Genomic DNA, 16,581 nt, shown 5'->3' with positions numbered 1-16,581 from the left:
TATTTCCTCCACGATTGTAGAAATTTCTTTCTCTTTCATACTCTTCTTGATCTCGGCTTCCCATAGCTACCAGTTTCTGTTGATTGTTACTTGTCACCTTCTCTTGTTGTACTTGCGAAGTATTCGCCACTGTGTTTATTAGCTTGGGTAATAAGCTTGCATTCGCTGTTTGTGAGCTGGTGTTCGCAACTGGATATGATTCCATTTCATTTTGCCTTTCCTCTAGAGCAATGTATTCTTCTTGAAGTTCTCGCAATTCAGTCATTGTGATCGTATTCTTGACTCTGAAAATTTGGACATACAATAGGTTTGTTGCAAACATAGCATTGATAAATGATAATATAAGATATCTCTCATCTACACGGCCAGCCATTTCGCTACACATAGTTCTCCATCTTTTAGTCAGGTGTTTCAAACTTTCGCCAATCCTTTGTTTTAATCCAAACACATCTTCTATACCAGGTCGCGAGGAATTATTACTTATATATGCCCCCAAGAATGTAGTCTGCAAATGATTGAAGGAGGTTATTGTGTTCTTTGGTAGACCTTCAAACCATTTTAACGCCTCTCCTGTTAAGCTGGATGCGAAATATTTGCACAATACGGCATCATGATTTTCCCATTGTAACATGCACCTCACATAGGCTTTAATGTGTTGAATTGCACAAGTTGTTCCATCAAAAATGCTGGTTAATGCGGGCAAATTGCATTTCGGTGGTATTCCTCCTAATTGTACTTCCCTTGTAAATGGAGTTTTCGCAGCTTCTTCTATTGCTTCATCCAATTGTCTTCTACCTACTTCTCCTCTATTATTTAGCATTCCTCTCATTTCTTCTAATTCTTTCAAGATTTGTTTATTTACACCTGAATCTTGATCCATTGGTCTTTAATTTCGCCTCTCTTCTTCTGCGTTCATGTCTATCTTCTCTCGCGAAATTTTGCATTTCTTCTTCATTATCCTCATCTCGTCTTCTTCTGCGATTCTCTTCCTCTCATCTATCTTGAATTCGCATATGATGATGCCTTTCATTTTCCCCTCCATGATTTTGTTCATTTCTTATCAATTCAATTCGCTGTCTTTCAGCCATCCTCTTTACTCTATCATACTCCTCATTGAGATTACCGTTATTCCGGTTTTGTGTACGCTTCTTTCTCGATTGTCATGATTGTTCTGGCGAATTGTCTCCTGAAGCTCTTGTTCTTTTCTTCTTTGCTCTCAATCTTTCACGTTCGCAGATTAAACGTGCTTGTTCAGCATAATGTCTTTCAATTTCTTCTTCAATTGTCTGTTGATTTCTTTGAGTTTCTCTCACATGTAAAATTCTTCTTCCTTCTTCTCGATTTCCTTCGCCATCTTGGTCATTTCGTCCATGATGTTGTTCGTTCTCTTGATTTCCACCATTTTGCCTATCATCAAAAGTTTCATTTTATGGAACGTAACGATCATCAGCTCTTTCTCTATTTTCGCGATATTCTTCATTAGGATTTGATATTTCTTCTTGAATATTGTTTTCAGCATTGATTGTGGGTGAGTTTCGTCTCATTTCTCTTCTAATCGATCTTGAATATGATTTTGTAATACTTCTCGATCTTCTATTCTGTAGTCTTATATTCTCCATCCTTAATTCGTGATTTTGCCTTGTTAAATTTGCATGTTCTTCTGCCTCAGCTCTTCTTTATTCATGTATTCTTCGTCTCAACGTTTCTAATGCTCCAATTTCCTCATCTTCATGAATTATTCCTTCATCTACTTCTTGATTTATCTCTTCATGTCTATAATTTCTGTTTTGTTGCTCTTCTTCTACTTCTTCTGCCGAATTTTATTGCTAAGTGTGTATGCTCACCCTATCATAATCTGTATTCCTCCGTTGAACTAGTGTTTGTTGAATTGGTGGTTGAATTTGATTTTCTCTATTACTTCTCATTCTAGTAGATTCTCCCATTTCACTTCTTTCTCTTCCGGCAATTCTTTTGCTTCTTCTAACAGTAGTCGGTTGTTCGGATGTATTTCTTCTTCTAGCCATTTCTTCAATGTCAACAGTATTGCAAGAAATTATGGAAAATTCTTAATCAATCACTCTAAATTTTCACAAATCTCAATATCAATCTTCAGTTTTTTCTAAAATAATCTTCAACACGTCCCTGTTTCTAGCGCCATTATGTAGTTGCAGGAAATCCTACACTACACCCCTCATATGATTTCATTATTAATCAACTCATTTTTAGGTTTACACTCTTAATTTTATTGATTAATCTTTGAATGTTCTTACAAGAAAAGATAAAGAAATCAAGAGTGATCTCTGCTCTGAACTTTCTCTCTCCTATTTACTTGTTTCTTACTCAAAAAAGATCTCCTCTCTTCTTTACAACTCGAACGACTATTTATAAGGAAATACATAGTGGATGAAAGCTAATCTGTCCTTTATTTTCGGGTATGGTGTGCGACATTCTCGCAACCTTACAAATGTTAACTTCGCAAACTCTCTAATCTTCGCAGGACTATCACATCTTTCTCGTGATCTTAGATGACATCATTTATTTTATCATTTCTGAAATTGTTCTGCGACGCTGTTATGCTGCGTCATTGATAATTTCGCTGAAACATTGTCATTGCGAGATTCTGATCCTACAGGTTGTTCTATGAGATGCTATATGTTGAGCATTCTTGAACTAAATTAATCATCTTGATTGGTTATTCATTTATTTGCTCTGAAAGTCTTCTTTTGTCGAGCAAAATATTTTGACAATTAAATTGATTGCTTCGGTGATTAGTTTGGTTGTGTATTCCAATTAGATTAATTATAGGTTCTCTTGTAATTAATCTAGTTGAGTTTTTCATATATTCCATAAGTTCTTGTGTTGAGTATATGAACGCTATACTAATCATGTTCTATTGGTTGTTGTAGTTGTATATTCCGTAAGGTTTTCTTTATGTTGAGTATTTGAACGATTAAGATAGTCATCTCCGTGTGGTTATCTTAGTCGTAGCTCCGTGGGTTTTCTTATGTTGAGCACAATCAATTAAATTGATCACTTTTGTGCTTTGATTTAGTTGCGTATTCAGATTAAATTAATCATGGGTTTACTTGTGATTAATTTGGCTGAGTTTTGGATATAAAAAATCATTTCCATGTTTTTTGGTGTCCAATTAAAAAATCCTTCTTTTCTTTCGAAATTAAGGTCGCTCTTGTTGTTCCTTCGGGAATGACATCAAATGGGGGAGAGTTCTTTTGAAGTTGTGCTTAATGGTAATATCTTGCGGGGTGTGCGGCTGTGGAATTTTATAGGGGTTATCTTGTATCTTAAAACTCTTTGATGAATGCATTTAGCTTCGGCTTTATGATTGCATCTAAATTAAGTTGGTATATATTTTTTCTTTTAGTCTATGAAATGTCTCTTGTGGAAATTTCATTATGATCCCGTTCTTTTACCTTTGCCAATTTTATTGACAAAAAGGGGGAGAAATAATGTAGTTCACACTACAAATACATATGGTTTTCGGATCATTGTGTAAGGGGGAGTAGTTTCCATGACCGAGATGGAGTATTGACTAAGGGGGAGTGATACATATCACCATAGTATTGTTGTTAAAGTCGTGATGCAATTGGACTTTGATGTTACATAATGATACTATGACACTGTATAACAATGATCGAGAATCTCGATTTCTCACATTGTTATAGCTACGGATCTTCAACAACGGTGGTGCTAAACTTACAACCTTTGGGATCATTGGGGTACTTGGAAGGACGAAGATTTCAAGGAACATTGAAGATTAGACTATGGAATAGGAGCCACTAAAGTTTATCTTTTTTGTATTCCATATGTATTAATAGTTATGTCACTAAAATTGACAAAGGGGGAGATTGTTAGAGCATAGATCAGTCGACCTCGCATGCGTTGCTATATCAAGCATGTTTGTCAATGTTAGTGATCAAAACTATGAGTCTTGATTTCTAGTCCATTATAGCTAAGTCTCGGACTAGGATAAAAAGTATAGTTGAGCTCAAGGACTTCATGGCGATTCATCATACAACGACGAAGATCTACTCAAGGAACCGTGGAACTTCATCAACAAAAAGGTATGTGGAGACTTGAACTTATCTATCACTCAAAAGTCTATCTATTCTATCTCCTACTCGTTATGAGACAAAAAGTCGTATGTTATATAGACTGGATCATACACATTTGACATTTCGAGCTGAGTATTCACTACTTATCTTTTTATCGAAATCGTGTGTTGGTAAAGCTTTTCGCTTTGATCAAGTTTATCTTCACCTAGTGACGAAAGTCATGAAAAGTTTGAATTACTTTGAGAATTGCTCTGACGTGAAATGGTCTGTGAATAACGGCTATATAACGTCCTCTGAGAATGTCTCAATGATTGGAATGAGAGTTTAGATTACATAACCATGTATTCCTTAATCCGAAGTTTTCGAACTTTGTTGATTGAGAGAAACCGGAGGAATTGGCTTTGCCAAGTCCGCGAACTGACGGAAGTTCTCTTGCCGAGAATTTCTGCTGGGATTTTCCAAAAACTCGTTTGCGTGTTTAGTCCGCGAACTAGCGGAAGTCTCTTTGCCGAGATTTTCTGCTGAGTTTGGAAAACTCTGTCGGTTGCCTTAAGTCCGCGAACTTGTTTGTGAGCTTAAGTTGTTATGATATAAAGATGTGCTCAGAACATGAAACTTAAATTACTAAGGAATGCTTTATGCAAACCGTGGATATAAAGTTCATGAGCCGATTCATCGAATCAAATCATCATGGTTTCAATTGTGTCTTGTGTAGTTACATAAGATCTCATAGTAATTGAACAACTCTCTAACTAGTTCATTTGAGTCAATTGAACTAGTTATGGTGAAGAAGAACTAGGTTAATATGAATTGCTCATATGGTTAACCTTTTGGGTTATCATGTTGAACCAACATACACGTACACATTTGGGCATGGTTTTCACAAACCCAGTTGTAGATGGGGCAAAACGATTTGCTGGTTTTTACGGAATTAAGGAGACGACCGTACGAAGAAGACTCCTTGAACCGAGCGAAATGTTCAACCTCACACAGATGCACTACAAGAAGGGAGTGCTTTTAATTCGAGAGATCAATCTGTAGTACTCCGGCCTAAACCAAGACAATGGTCGTTCCAGAGTAAATTCGGTCACAAGAGAGGATGGGTCGATCTGTAGGAGGGATGATGAGAAAAGTGTGGAATCAATGGTAATCAAAGATTGTAGATGTGTTATGTATTCTGAATAAGATAAATTCTGAATGATTGAATCTCTGTTGAGAGTGATTACTCAGATGTTGAGTTGTTAATCTCGTGTTGTCTGTTTGACATGAGATTCTTGTATATTCAATCATGATTCAGAGACTTATTTATATTGCTGGAATTGTAGACACCATGATCCCATGAAGTGTGACAGTTGATGGAATCAAAGAGTGGGGAAATGGAAATCGTGTTTGAAACCAGTTGCTCATCGTGCGGAAACTTGGTCGATTTTCCATGCACTACTTTGTTAACTCCTTCAACTGATTGCACGACTTTCTCACATTCCACCGTGTGTATGAACACACGTGTCGTAGACCGCCAGACCAAAATCCTAGTTAATATCCCCCCATGTGACACGATTGACGTCTCGTGGTTAATTAGTCAGTTGTTGACTTCATGACTTTATGGGACGATGAGTCCATGTATTTGCTGAGTTGAACATGATCTTGCAAAATGTCCTAAGACTCATGAATTGAACGTGCCTGTTAAGACAGAGGTATGATTCTTAAGTAAACGTTGATAGTTAAGGTGAGCAAGTATTTCTCATTCGATGGATTGTTGAATATTGATAGTTGAACCAATATTCCTTGGTTTGAGCAAATATTGCTCATCTGAGCAAATGTTGCTCATTTGATGAATTATTGGTAGCGTGACCAAGATAAAATATTAATTTAAAATACTGGTAATTGAACCGAGCATAATTAATAAAAATACTGATCATGAGATCGTCATAAAGTTATTGGTGTTTGAATCTGGAATTATGATCCTTGGACTCAGAAACCCTAATTCAATCAATTGATGACCAATTGATGGTTTATTTGAAAATTAACCATGGAATGAGGGAGGGACCGGCTACATGGGATCATGTATCGTCCATGTAGCGCCCATATGCTCGAGTGAGAAAATACCAAGGTCTCTTGAAGATTTGGTGATTTGTTGATGAAAGAATGATTAAATGTTGGTTTAATCATTTATTAGAAAAATGCTCGTCTGAGCCTTAGGTGATAAAACCTAATTAATTATGAAGATATGAGGGACCGACCAAGGGGTCATGAAACCGGCTCTGGATGGTCACGGTATCGAATGACGATCGCTCTATGAAAATTCCAAAATTATTTGGAAGAGTTTTGGATCTAATACGTGCAATTGCGCAAATTAAGTCAATTCATGAAAATATGTGGGACCGTCTCCGTGCGAGCCAAATAGCCAACCTTGGTCGGTCAAGGTAACATGCTCACGTCGTCAAAACGTTTGTATCTCAGTCCTGAGAATTTTGGTATTTTCTGGCGTGGTTTGAGCAACCATTTGAGAAAATATGTCAAAATCAGGGTTTTGCAGAAACTGAGGAAACTTCATGAGATGAAGGAAAATAATTATAAAATGAAGGAATGATGAAGCATGGGACTTTTGAGGCCAAGGCATGGCCGGACGGTCAGTGACCACGTTCCCATGGTGCCTTTCCTAATTTTATATTATTTTTCATGATTTTATGAAAATATCATGAAATCAAGGAGTTTGTTGAAATTAAGGAGTTTCCTTGATGTGAAGGAGTTTCCATGGGATCAGGGAAACAAATAATGTTAAAATAATAAAATAAGGGTGTGGGGGACCGGGTTTGAGCATGGTCGGCCGGCTGGGGCCCGGTCCCGTGCGTTTCCTTAATTTTATGTAATTTTTGTGTATTATTTCCATGATTTGAAGGAATTTTCATAATTTGAGATAAATACCATGAAATCAAGGAATTTCATGGGATCAAGGAAACTTAAAATAATAATAATAAAATAAGGGACGTGTGGGACGGGCTAGGGCATGGTCGGCAGGCTGGGGCTCGGTCCCACGAGTTTTCCTAATTTTATATTATATTTTTCATGGTTTTATGAAAATACCATGAGATTAAGGAGTTTTCATGAGATTAGGTAAATATTAATAAAATAATAAGGAACCATGAGGTGTGGGGCCGGCCGGGATCAAGGCATGGCTTATTGGCCAATAAACACGGCCCCACGGCATTTTTTCCAATTTTATAGTATTTCCTTGGTGCGAAGGAAACACCATGAAACTGAGGAGTTTCCTCAAAACGAAGGATATTTGTTCAAATGAAAGGATTTTCATAAGATCAAGGAAAATAACAAAAATATGATAAAATATAAAACTGGCGTGGGACTGGCCACGACACGGCCGACCGGCTAGTGGGCCCAGTCCCCAGCGTCTTGGTCAATATTTTATTATTTATTATTTTCTTTCCTATTTTGCATAGGTTCATCGTTTCGTCGTATTTTGAAATACTCATTCGTGCGTTCAGGTGATTGTTAGTGCATCATCGTCGAATACACTTGCACCTTTTGAGTCGGGGCTTACTCGAAGGTAACTCAGACGCCCGTACGTTGAATATTTATTACTAACCCATGGAATTCTGCTGGGAAGAACCATAGATTTAAGTAACGAAATATTACGAAATATTTGAATATTTTCAGAAATTCAGTGGATGAATCCAATAATTTAGGAATAATTAATTGATTGCTCTATACTAGTACGATCGTCTATGAGCATTAATTATTCTGAGCAGCATGAGCTAGTTAAAGCTTCGTATCCTTTATATAGTCAGGCAAAACTGTTGTTTGTATCCTGAAGACGTTATTGCTCTATAATAGCAGGCAAGATTTCTAGGAGCCGTCCAATCTCGTGATTCTATATAGAAGTAATTACTGAAGTGTTCAGTATTCATGAGATATGTCGTTGCCTAGCCGAGAGACTACATATCTGCATGTACTCTGAGAGACAGTATTCTCAGTCAGAGATTCGATGAGAGACCTGTGTCTCAATACTCGCGTCTGATTGCTGGATCATAAGTTCGTATAACTATGGGTTTACGATTTTAGCCTTTGTCGAAAATCCAGCATCTACATTAAGTCCCCTGCTTAGTGAGGGACAGTCATGTTCCTCAGTCAGCACTGAATGGTGATTTTCCTGCTACTGACAAAATAAGTAATTGGACTTAGTCATAAGATAAGACGTTACCGGATTTCGACTGAATGAGCAAACCATGGTTTGAGCGAAAACCCCGGTGGCATAATAGAGCGTCATCCAGCGAGCATAAATTGGTGTAGAACCGCTGATTCGATGGTGGAACCTTGGTTGGTCTAGGATTCAAGGATCCGGGACCAAGAAAGGAATCCGTTTTAGCGCGGACGCTCATTCGTTCGTTAGTTTAAGAAACAACAAAATAGACCTGAGTCTAATGATAAAATTTTTGTCTATGAGCTTTCACGAAAAAATAAACTTTATTTTTTTAATATGTGAGATCTCACAGAGAGAATTTTTTTTTGAACAGACGTGCGTCTGTTAGTAATAAAATTTTGTTTATGAGCTTTCATGAAAAATTTTATCTTCGAGTTTTCCGAAATCTTTAAAAATTATACTCGCTTCAAAGACAGATGCTCGTGCGATGGAGCAATATATATATATTGTTCAAACTTACGTTAGTGTCACGTTAAAATATGTATATATTTTTGTAAAATCAATGTTTTGATTTTGAACAACTGGTGAAAATAGACAATTATACATGGTGAAATAAAGTTTGTATGTGAGTTTTCACAATTGTAGAATGGACGTCTGCCCAATTATTGAATAACCAGTGGATGTTAAAATTCACTTGGGTTGTTTATGGTTTTATGAAAATCAAATCATGATTTTGAATAATGAATCTTGCTCGTCTTTGCAAGTTTGAAGGAACGAACAAGTTTTTCGAAATTCCGACGTTATAATCACTACAGCTAGTGAAATTGTAAATAGGTAAGAGTTGGATTGTTACCATTTTTGTTGCGTGTTTGTTATCGGTACATCCATGACTCCATGTCTTTCGCCTCAGATAGTGGCGACTTCTAATTACAACCATCCTTATGGATCTTCCGGAGAACGGTCCAGAAATATGAAGTCAAAGATGAAGAATTCTGCAGATGTTCATGCCGAGGTGAATCAACCTTTCAGAGATGCTGGAAAGCTGGTACTTGGTATGTCTCTCGATCATCTGGGAGTCGTATCTTATCAGTAGAAGCACCGCCGACTTCATCAAATGATACTATCGGCTGAAGATGAAGTCAGGATTTGCGTTGATGGTGTAAATCCTGATTCAAATGTGGACGAACGATGAACTTCATCATAATTCGTCATCAGAAAATCCAGAAGTCGGTCTTTCAGTAAAAACGCTGTAGAATTTTCGTCCGATGTCGGATTTCCGCGGTCTAACAATGTTTTTGCATCCTCAGAATATTCCCAATTGCTCCCAGCTCACCCCTTTGTGCAAGATAGTGTAAAATCGTTTCAGACGAGCTTGTTATAAAACGCCCTTGTTGTGTCTTTAGACCATTCGCTCTTGTCTTGAACACTTGATGAAGGATTTTAATGCCATTTATTAATTTGAAATCTGAACCCCTTGATTGATACATGAGCATGGTGCTTGCAGTTCCATCTTGCTTCTGTCAGTCGTAGAAACATCACTTCTGAAACCCTGGTCACGGGACCCTAGCTGAGGTTGCTATCGAGAGGGGATGATGTAATGACCATGGTTTCATGTCCTGGTGGTAGTATTCCTTTTATGATAAATGATTAGCATATGGGAGTCTGGTGCCACGGGTTTTGGACTGTGAAACTGATCGTCATGATCAGTGGACCGTCAATCCCCAGTATCTTGTTGAATCTCTCCTTTTCGTTTTCTCTTCTTCTGGCCAGACTTGGATAGAGGACCCAGGTAGAAAAAATTTATGTAAAGACCTAAGTGGTCGAATTTGGAGGTACCTTGATGAAGTACTTGGTGGAAAGACCTGGTGGACACCGATCGACTATGGAAGTTATGAATCCCGTCTAAGAATTGATGCTTGCATGTACGCTATGGAAGCTGTAGGAACCTCACACGACATCGGAATTAGACGCTTGACCCCAACTTTTGAAGCTAAGAGGCTGAGTTATCACATGAGAAAATAATCACTCAATTTGGAGTTGTAGAGGTCAGACAACGAAGGATGCACATTTGTAATTTGTAATCCCGTACAAATTTTTCAAATTTCGTAGACCTGACGGTAAAGGCCATATCTTTCAGCTTGTATGTCCGATTGATGCGCCCTTTTGGTATGTTGTAGCAGAGACATAAACGAACATCTTTTGTTGAGGAAGTATTGTCACATTCCTCACCCATTGGTACGTTTTTGTAAACCCATGAAGCATGTTGTATCTCATTTGTAGAGGTGATGAGAACATCTTGTAGAAGACTTTCGCTTGTGCCTGTCCGTCGTGCAAGCTTTGGGAAGACTTTGATGCTAACATGTTTTCATGTCCACACGTCTTGATATGAGTCGTTAGTGCTTGGAGAAGTATGATCCATCGAGTAACACTTCCAGACTTAGGTTGTAGAGAATGGACAGTTGATGGAGCTTTGTCATGAGGATGTTGCTCTTGAGACCGTTGTTAATGCTGAGATCTTGATTGAATTTTCTCCAGACATTCTTGTTGATGCTGAGACCATGGACATAGTTCCTCCAAATATCCTTGTTGATGCCGATACCATGGTTGGAGTTGCTCCAGAGACCGAGAAGGCTAGAACCATGATTATCAACATAGTTTTGCTCCTCCATCCATTGAGCTGCGAAGTGGCTTTGTCAGGGAATTGATGTTGTTGCGGAAAATAGCAGCAACGTACTTTATTCAATAAGATCAAGTCCCCAGCGTGTTGAAGGAGTTTGTGCCAATATTGCATCTTCTCCAGAAGTATTATCACGGGATAATGAAGGCCTATCGATTGAACTTTGATCGTGTCAGTGTTGAATCAGTGTGTCACCGTAGAGATATTGTGTTGAAGATAGAGGAGCTATTATCGAAAGTGTACTCTTTGATTGGGAGTATAGTTTGAAGGCTTCTGAAGAATGTACCATTCAGAGATGAGAGGTTTTTGACTTTCAGTTGGCCTTGGAGAAGTAGGTGATTGACAGTTGTTGTAAGGATTTTCTTAGATGCTCGAGTGTTGAGGCTTCACACCCTTTAAGCGTCCGATTTCGTAGGTTTGATCGTCTCGTCCTCGAGTATCCTCTGTTGATTCAGCATTCCTTTCGTTGCGGTAGTGGGATTCAACACTTGTGCGGACATCAAAGCTTTCTGATTTTGTGGTACGCAAGGACACTTGTACAAGGCTATGGAGAAATGCCCAAATTGTTTTTTTCGTGCTTGAACACCATCTCAGTAATGTATGTCTCAGTGAGATGCTCGGTTCGGAGAAATGTCAAATTCAACCACTTGGTAAAATATTGTTGAAGTGAGATTACCCACTTATAGCGTCTTGTAATAGCAGAGATGCTAGCAGAATTGAGTCCCCATGCTAGAATAGCATGTGAGGAAATAAATGACATAGACATGGAAGGAATGAGACTTTCCTGAGTGCAGGACCTTTGGATGAATGTCTATGCACCTTTTGCAGGTTCTTGTTTCAACCTCGCCAAAGTTCGAAATTCCTCCAAGTGCTCTGATGATGGAACGTCCGCCAAATCTTCTGGATCAGAACTTTGTTCTTTGGAAAGATGTGTAACCAAAGGATCTTTGTAAGTACCCATCTTTTCAGCGTGGATCCACGCTCGTCTGAAGTACATGTCATATCCTGGATTTTCCTGACTATGTGAAACTTAGCTTCTGTCCAGGTTGAACTTATGCTCACTTTGAGAGTAATGTAGCCATAAGCATTTCCGAGCGTTCCTTCAAGGTATCTGAGATGGGAGCATGAGTATCTCCTTGTCGAGTGATACCTTTGGATCTGATGGTTTTCAGTGGAATATTGTTGATGGCGGTGCCAACATCGATCAACGTTCTTCCAAATTCGTTTCTTCTGAGATTGACCATGGTACGCAGTCCCCAGTCGTACGTCTCTTGGTCTGTGGCTGGAGGCTCAAGAAGTATATCTGGAATGGACTTCTTGACACGATGTAGTTTACTGTTCTGAACATGTCTCTCCTTTGTGCCTTCGACAGATAGAGTAATCCACGTTCGACCAAGGATTGAACTGCCTCTTTGATAGGTTGTTCAGAAAGTGTAAAGGTTATGATTGGGAGAGGATTCTTGTGTACTCCTTCAGTTCCCAGTTGAAGCTATTGTGGATCAACCGTCTCTTCAAAATGTTGCAGCCACCTGTTAGATGATAGGTGAACTTATGAAGGAAACAGTACCTGGGATTCTTCATTTCTTCTTCAGTCAGATGCCTCCTGATGAATGTCGGTTTGCTTGCACCAACCTGAATCCAAACTTCCAGTAACCCGATCACTTGTTTAATGAAAAGAGGGAGCTTAGAATCTGTATGATCATTTTCCCATTTGTTGATGTAGGGTTGAGGTTCGTGCATTTCAAGATTGGTTATCTTTTCTTTGTGCTTCCGGAAGAGCTAGAGAAGCATGCTTGCGTTGTGACTCGTATTTCCGTTTGCTCCCTTATGCAACAAAATTTGTGGAAGATTGGAGGTTTTATTGCTTGTTAATCAAATGCCTGCTACCTTGAGTGTCTCGCGGCTCTTCAACCTTTGTAGCTTTTGTTCTTTCCAGTAAAGCGGGTGCAGTAGTTGTCGATCTCTTCTCCGCTTCATGAAGCTCTAAGAAGGTATGGAAACAAAGATTTTCCAATAAATCTCTGTAGACCGGGATCATGTCGTTGATACACAAGTCTACCAGTTGTTGCTCCGTGACGTTTGGATCATGATAGTCCAGGGCCTGGACTCTGAATCTTTTCACGTAGTCATTGGGATGTTTATTGCTCCTCTGAAACATTCTTCCAAGATCGGAGAGAGTAACTTGCTCTGATAGTTCCTGGTGCGATGTTGTTGTACCAGGTGTATGCGCTGCCTTTCAAGGATTTTGAAAATTCTTTGAAGCGAACAACATGGTTATGCTCATGCTCATGTTCACCCAAGGGTTCCAGGAACCGAGAAACATGCTCCCGAGCATTGCCTGTTCCGTCATACAAAGTGAAGGTCGGAGAGGTATAACCTTTTTGGAGAGGAATCCTTTGCATAGAAGTAGGGTATGGAGGCTGGTGACGATGGATATGTGATGTCTTGTCTTTTCCATGGTTCTCCAAGAGGAGTTCCAAATCCTCCAGAGTAATGAAACTTGATGATTCCTTCGCTGATGGATCATCTGCAGCTTTGCGGACTTCGCTGTCATCCACTGTATGAATTGGAACTACTTCAGGATCAGCATCTGAGGATGTTTCTTTTTCTTTTTCTTTTCCTTGAGTCTTCTCTGACATCTTGTCAGTGAGAGTCTTGAGATAATTGAATAGCTCTTTCTGTGTAGTATCCATATCGGTTTGATTCTGTGCAAGGGTCTCTTGCACTTTGATGAGATCAGCAATGGTAGGTGGTGGATTTCCTTTGACTTCCTCAGGGTGTCGGCCGAAAAAAGGATGACCCTCCGCGTTGACGTGAGGAGGAGTAACATCACCCCCGTCAGTGTTAGAGGCCGGAATCGTTCCCGGGATATCCTCGTTGTCGTTGTTGTTGTTGCTAGTGCTAGCGTCGTTTGCGTTGGAACCTGTGACTAACCCAGACCTAAGACCAGCCATCTTGTGGAGTTGTGAGATTGCAACCGAGAGAATGATCTCCCACTGTCGTAGCCAATCTGTAGATGGGGAAAAACGATTTGCTGGTTTTTACGGAATTAAGGAGACGAACGTACGGAGGAGACTCCTTGAACCGAGAAAAATGTTCAACCTCACACAGATGCACTACAAGAAGGGAGTGCTTTGAATTCGAGAGATCAATCTGTAGTATTCCAGCCTAAACCAAAACAATGGTCATTCCAGAGTAAATTCGGTCACAGGAGAGGATGGGTCGATCTATAGGAGGGAAGCTGGGAAATTTGTGGAATCAATGGTAATCAAAGATTGTAGGTGTGTTATCTATTCTGAATAAGATAATTTCTGAATGATTGAATCTCTGTTGAGAGTGATTACTCAGATGTTGAGTTGTTAATCTCGTGTTGTCTATTTGACGTGAGATTCTTGTATATTCAATCATGATTTAGAGACTTATTTATATTGATGGAATTGTAGACACCATGATCCCATGAAGTGTGACAGTTGATGGAATCAAAGAGTAGGGAAATGAAAATCGTGTTTGAAACCAGTTGCTCATCGTGCGGAGACTTGGTCGATTTTCCATCCACTACTTTGTTAACTTCTTACACTGGTTGCACGACTTGCTCAGATTCCATCGTGTGTATGAACACACGTGCCGTAGATCGCAAGACCAAAACCCCAGTTAATATCCCCCCATGTGACACGATTAACGTCTCGTGGTTAATTAGTCAGTTGTTGACTTCATGACTTTATGAGACGATGAGTCCATGTATTTGCTGAGTTGAACATGATCTTGCAAACTGTCCTGAGACTCATGAATTGAACGTGCCTGTTGAGACAGAGGTATGATTCTTAAGTAAACGTTGATAGTTAAGGTGAGCAAGTATTGCTCATTCGATGAATTTTTGAATATTGATAGTTGAACCAATATTCCTTGGTTTGAGAAAATATTGCTCATCTGAGCAAATGTTGCTCATTTGATGAATTATTGGTAGCGTGACCAAGATAAAATATTAACTTAAAATACTGGTAACTGAACCGAGCATAATTAATAAAAATACTGATCATGAGATCGTCATAAAGTTATTGGTGTTTGAATCTGGAATTATGATCCTTGGACTCAGAAACCCTAACTCGATCAATTGATGGTTTATTTGAAAAATTAACCATGGAATGAAGGAGGGACCGGCTACATGGGATCATGTATCGTCCATGTATCGCCCATATGCTCGAGTGAGCAAATACCAAGGTCTCTTGAAGAGTTGGTGATTTGTTGATGAAAGATTGATTAAATGCTGGTTTAATCATTTATTAGAAAAATGCTCGTCTGAGCCTTAGGTGATAAAACCTAATTAATTATGAAGAGATGAGGGACCGACCAAGGGGTCATGAAACCGTCCATGGATGGTCACGGGATCGAATGACGATCGCTCTATGAAAATTCCAAAATTATTTGGAAGAGTTTTTGATCTAATACGTGCAATTACGCAAATTAGGTCAATTCATGAAAATATGTGGGACCGGCTCCGTGCGAGACAAAGAGCCAACCTTGGTCGGTCAAGGTAACATGCTCACGTCGTCAAAACGTCCGTATCTCAGTCCTGAGAATTTTGGTATTTTCTGGCGTGCGTTTGAGCAACCATTTGAGAAAATATGACAAAATCAGGGTTTTGCTGAAACTGAGGAAACTTCATGAGATGAAGGAAAATAATTATAAAAGGAAGGAATGATGAAGCGTGGGACCGCTGAGGTCAGGGCATGGCCGGCCAGTCAGTGATCACGGTCCCGTGGTGCCTTTCCTAATTTTATATTATTTTTCATGATTTTATGAAAATATCATGAAATCAAGGAGTTTGTTGAAATTAAGGAGTTTCCTTGAAGTGAAGGAGTTTCCATGGGATCAGGGAAACAAATAACGTTAAATAATAAAATAAGGGCGTGTGGGACCGGCTTTGAGCATGGTCGGCCGGCTGGGGCCCGGTCCCGTGCGTTTTCATAATTTTATGTAATTTTTGTGTATTATTTCCATGATTTGAAGGAATTTTCATAATTTGAGAGAAATACCATGAAATCAAGGAATTTCGTGGGATCAATGAAACTTAAAATAATTATAATAAAATAAAGGGACATGTGGGACCGGCTAGGGCATGGCCGTCCGGCTGGGACTCGGTCCCACGAGTTTTCCTAATTTTATATTATATTTTTCATGGTTTTATGAATATACCATGAGATTAAGGAGTTTTCATGATATTAGGGAAATATTAATATAATAATAAGAAACCATGAGGTGTGGGGCCGGCCGGGATCAAGGCATGGCCGGTTGGCCAATAAATACGGCCCCACAGCATTTTTCCCAATTTTATATTATTTCCTTGGTGAGAAGGAAACACCATGAAACTGAGGAGTTTCCTCAAAACGAAGGATATTTATTCAAATGAAAGAATTTTCATAAGATCAAGGAAAATAACAAAAATATGATAAAATATAAAACTGGCGTGGGACTGGCCACGACACGGCCGACCGGATAGTGGGCCCAGTCCCCCAGCGTCTTGGTCAATATTTTATTATTTTATTTCCCATTTTGCATAGGTTCATCGTTTCGTCGTATTTTGAAATACTCGTTCGTGCGTTCAGGTGATTGTTAGTGCATCATCGTCGAATACACTTGCACCTTTTGAGTTGGGGCTTACTCGAAGGTAACTCAGA

Source organism: Papaver somniferum, chromosome 1 (assembly GCF_003573695.1).
Source record: "Papaver somniferum cultivar HN1 chromosome 1, ASM357369v1, whole genome shotgun sequence".
NCBI lineage: Eukaryota > Viridiplantae > Streptophyta > Magnoliopsida > Ranunculales > Papaveraceae > Papaver > Papaver somniferum.
Note: the sequence above shows the minus strand (reverse complement) of the source record.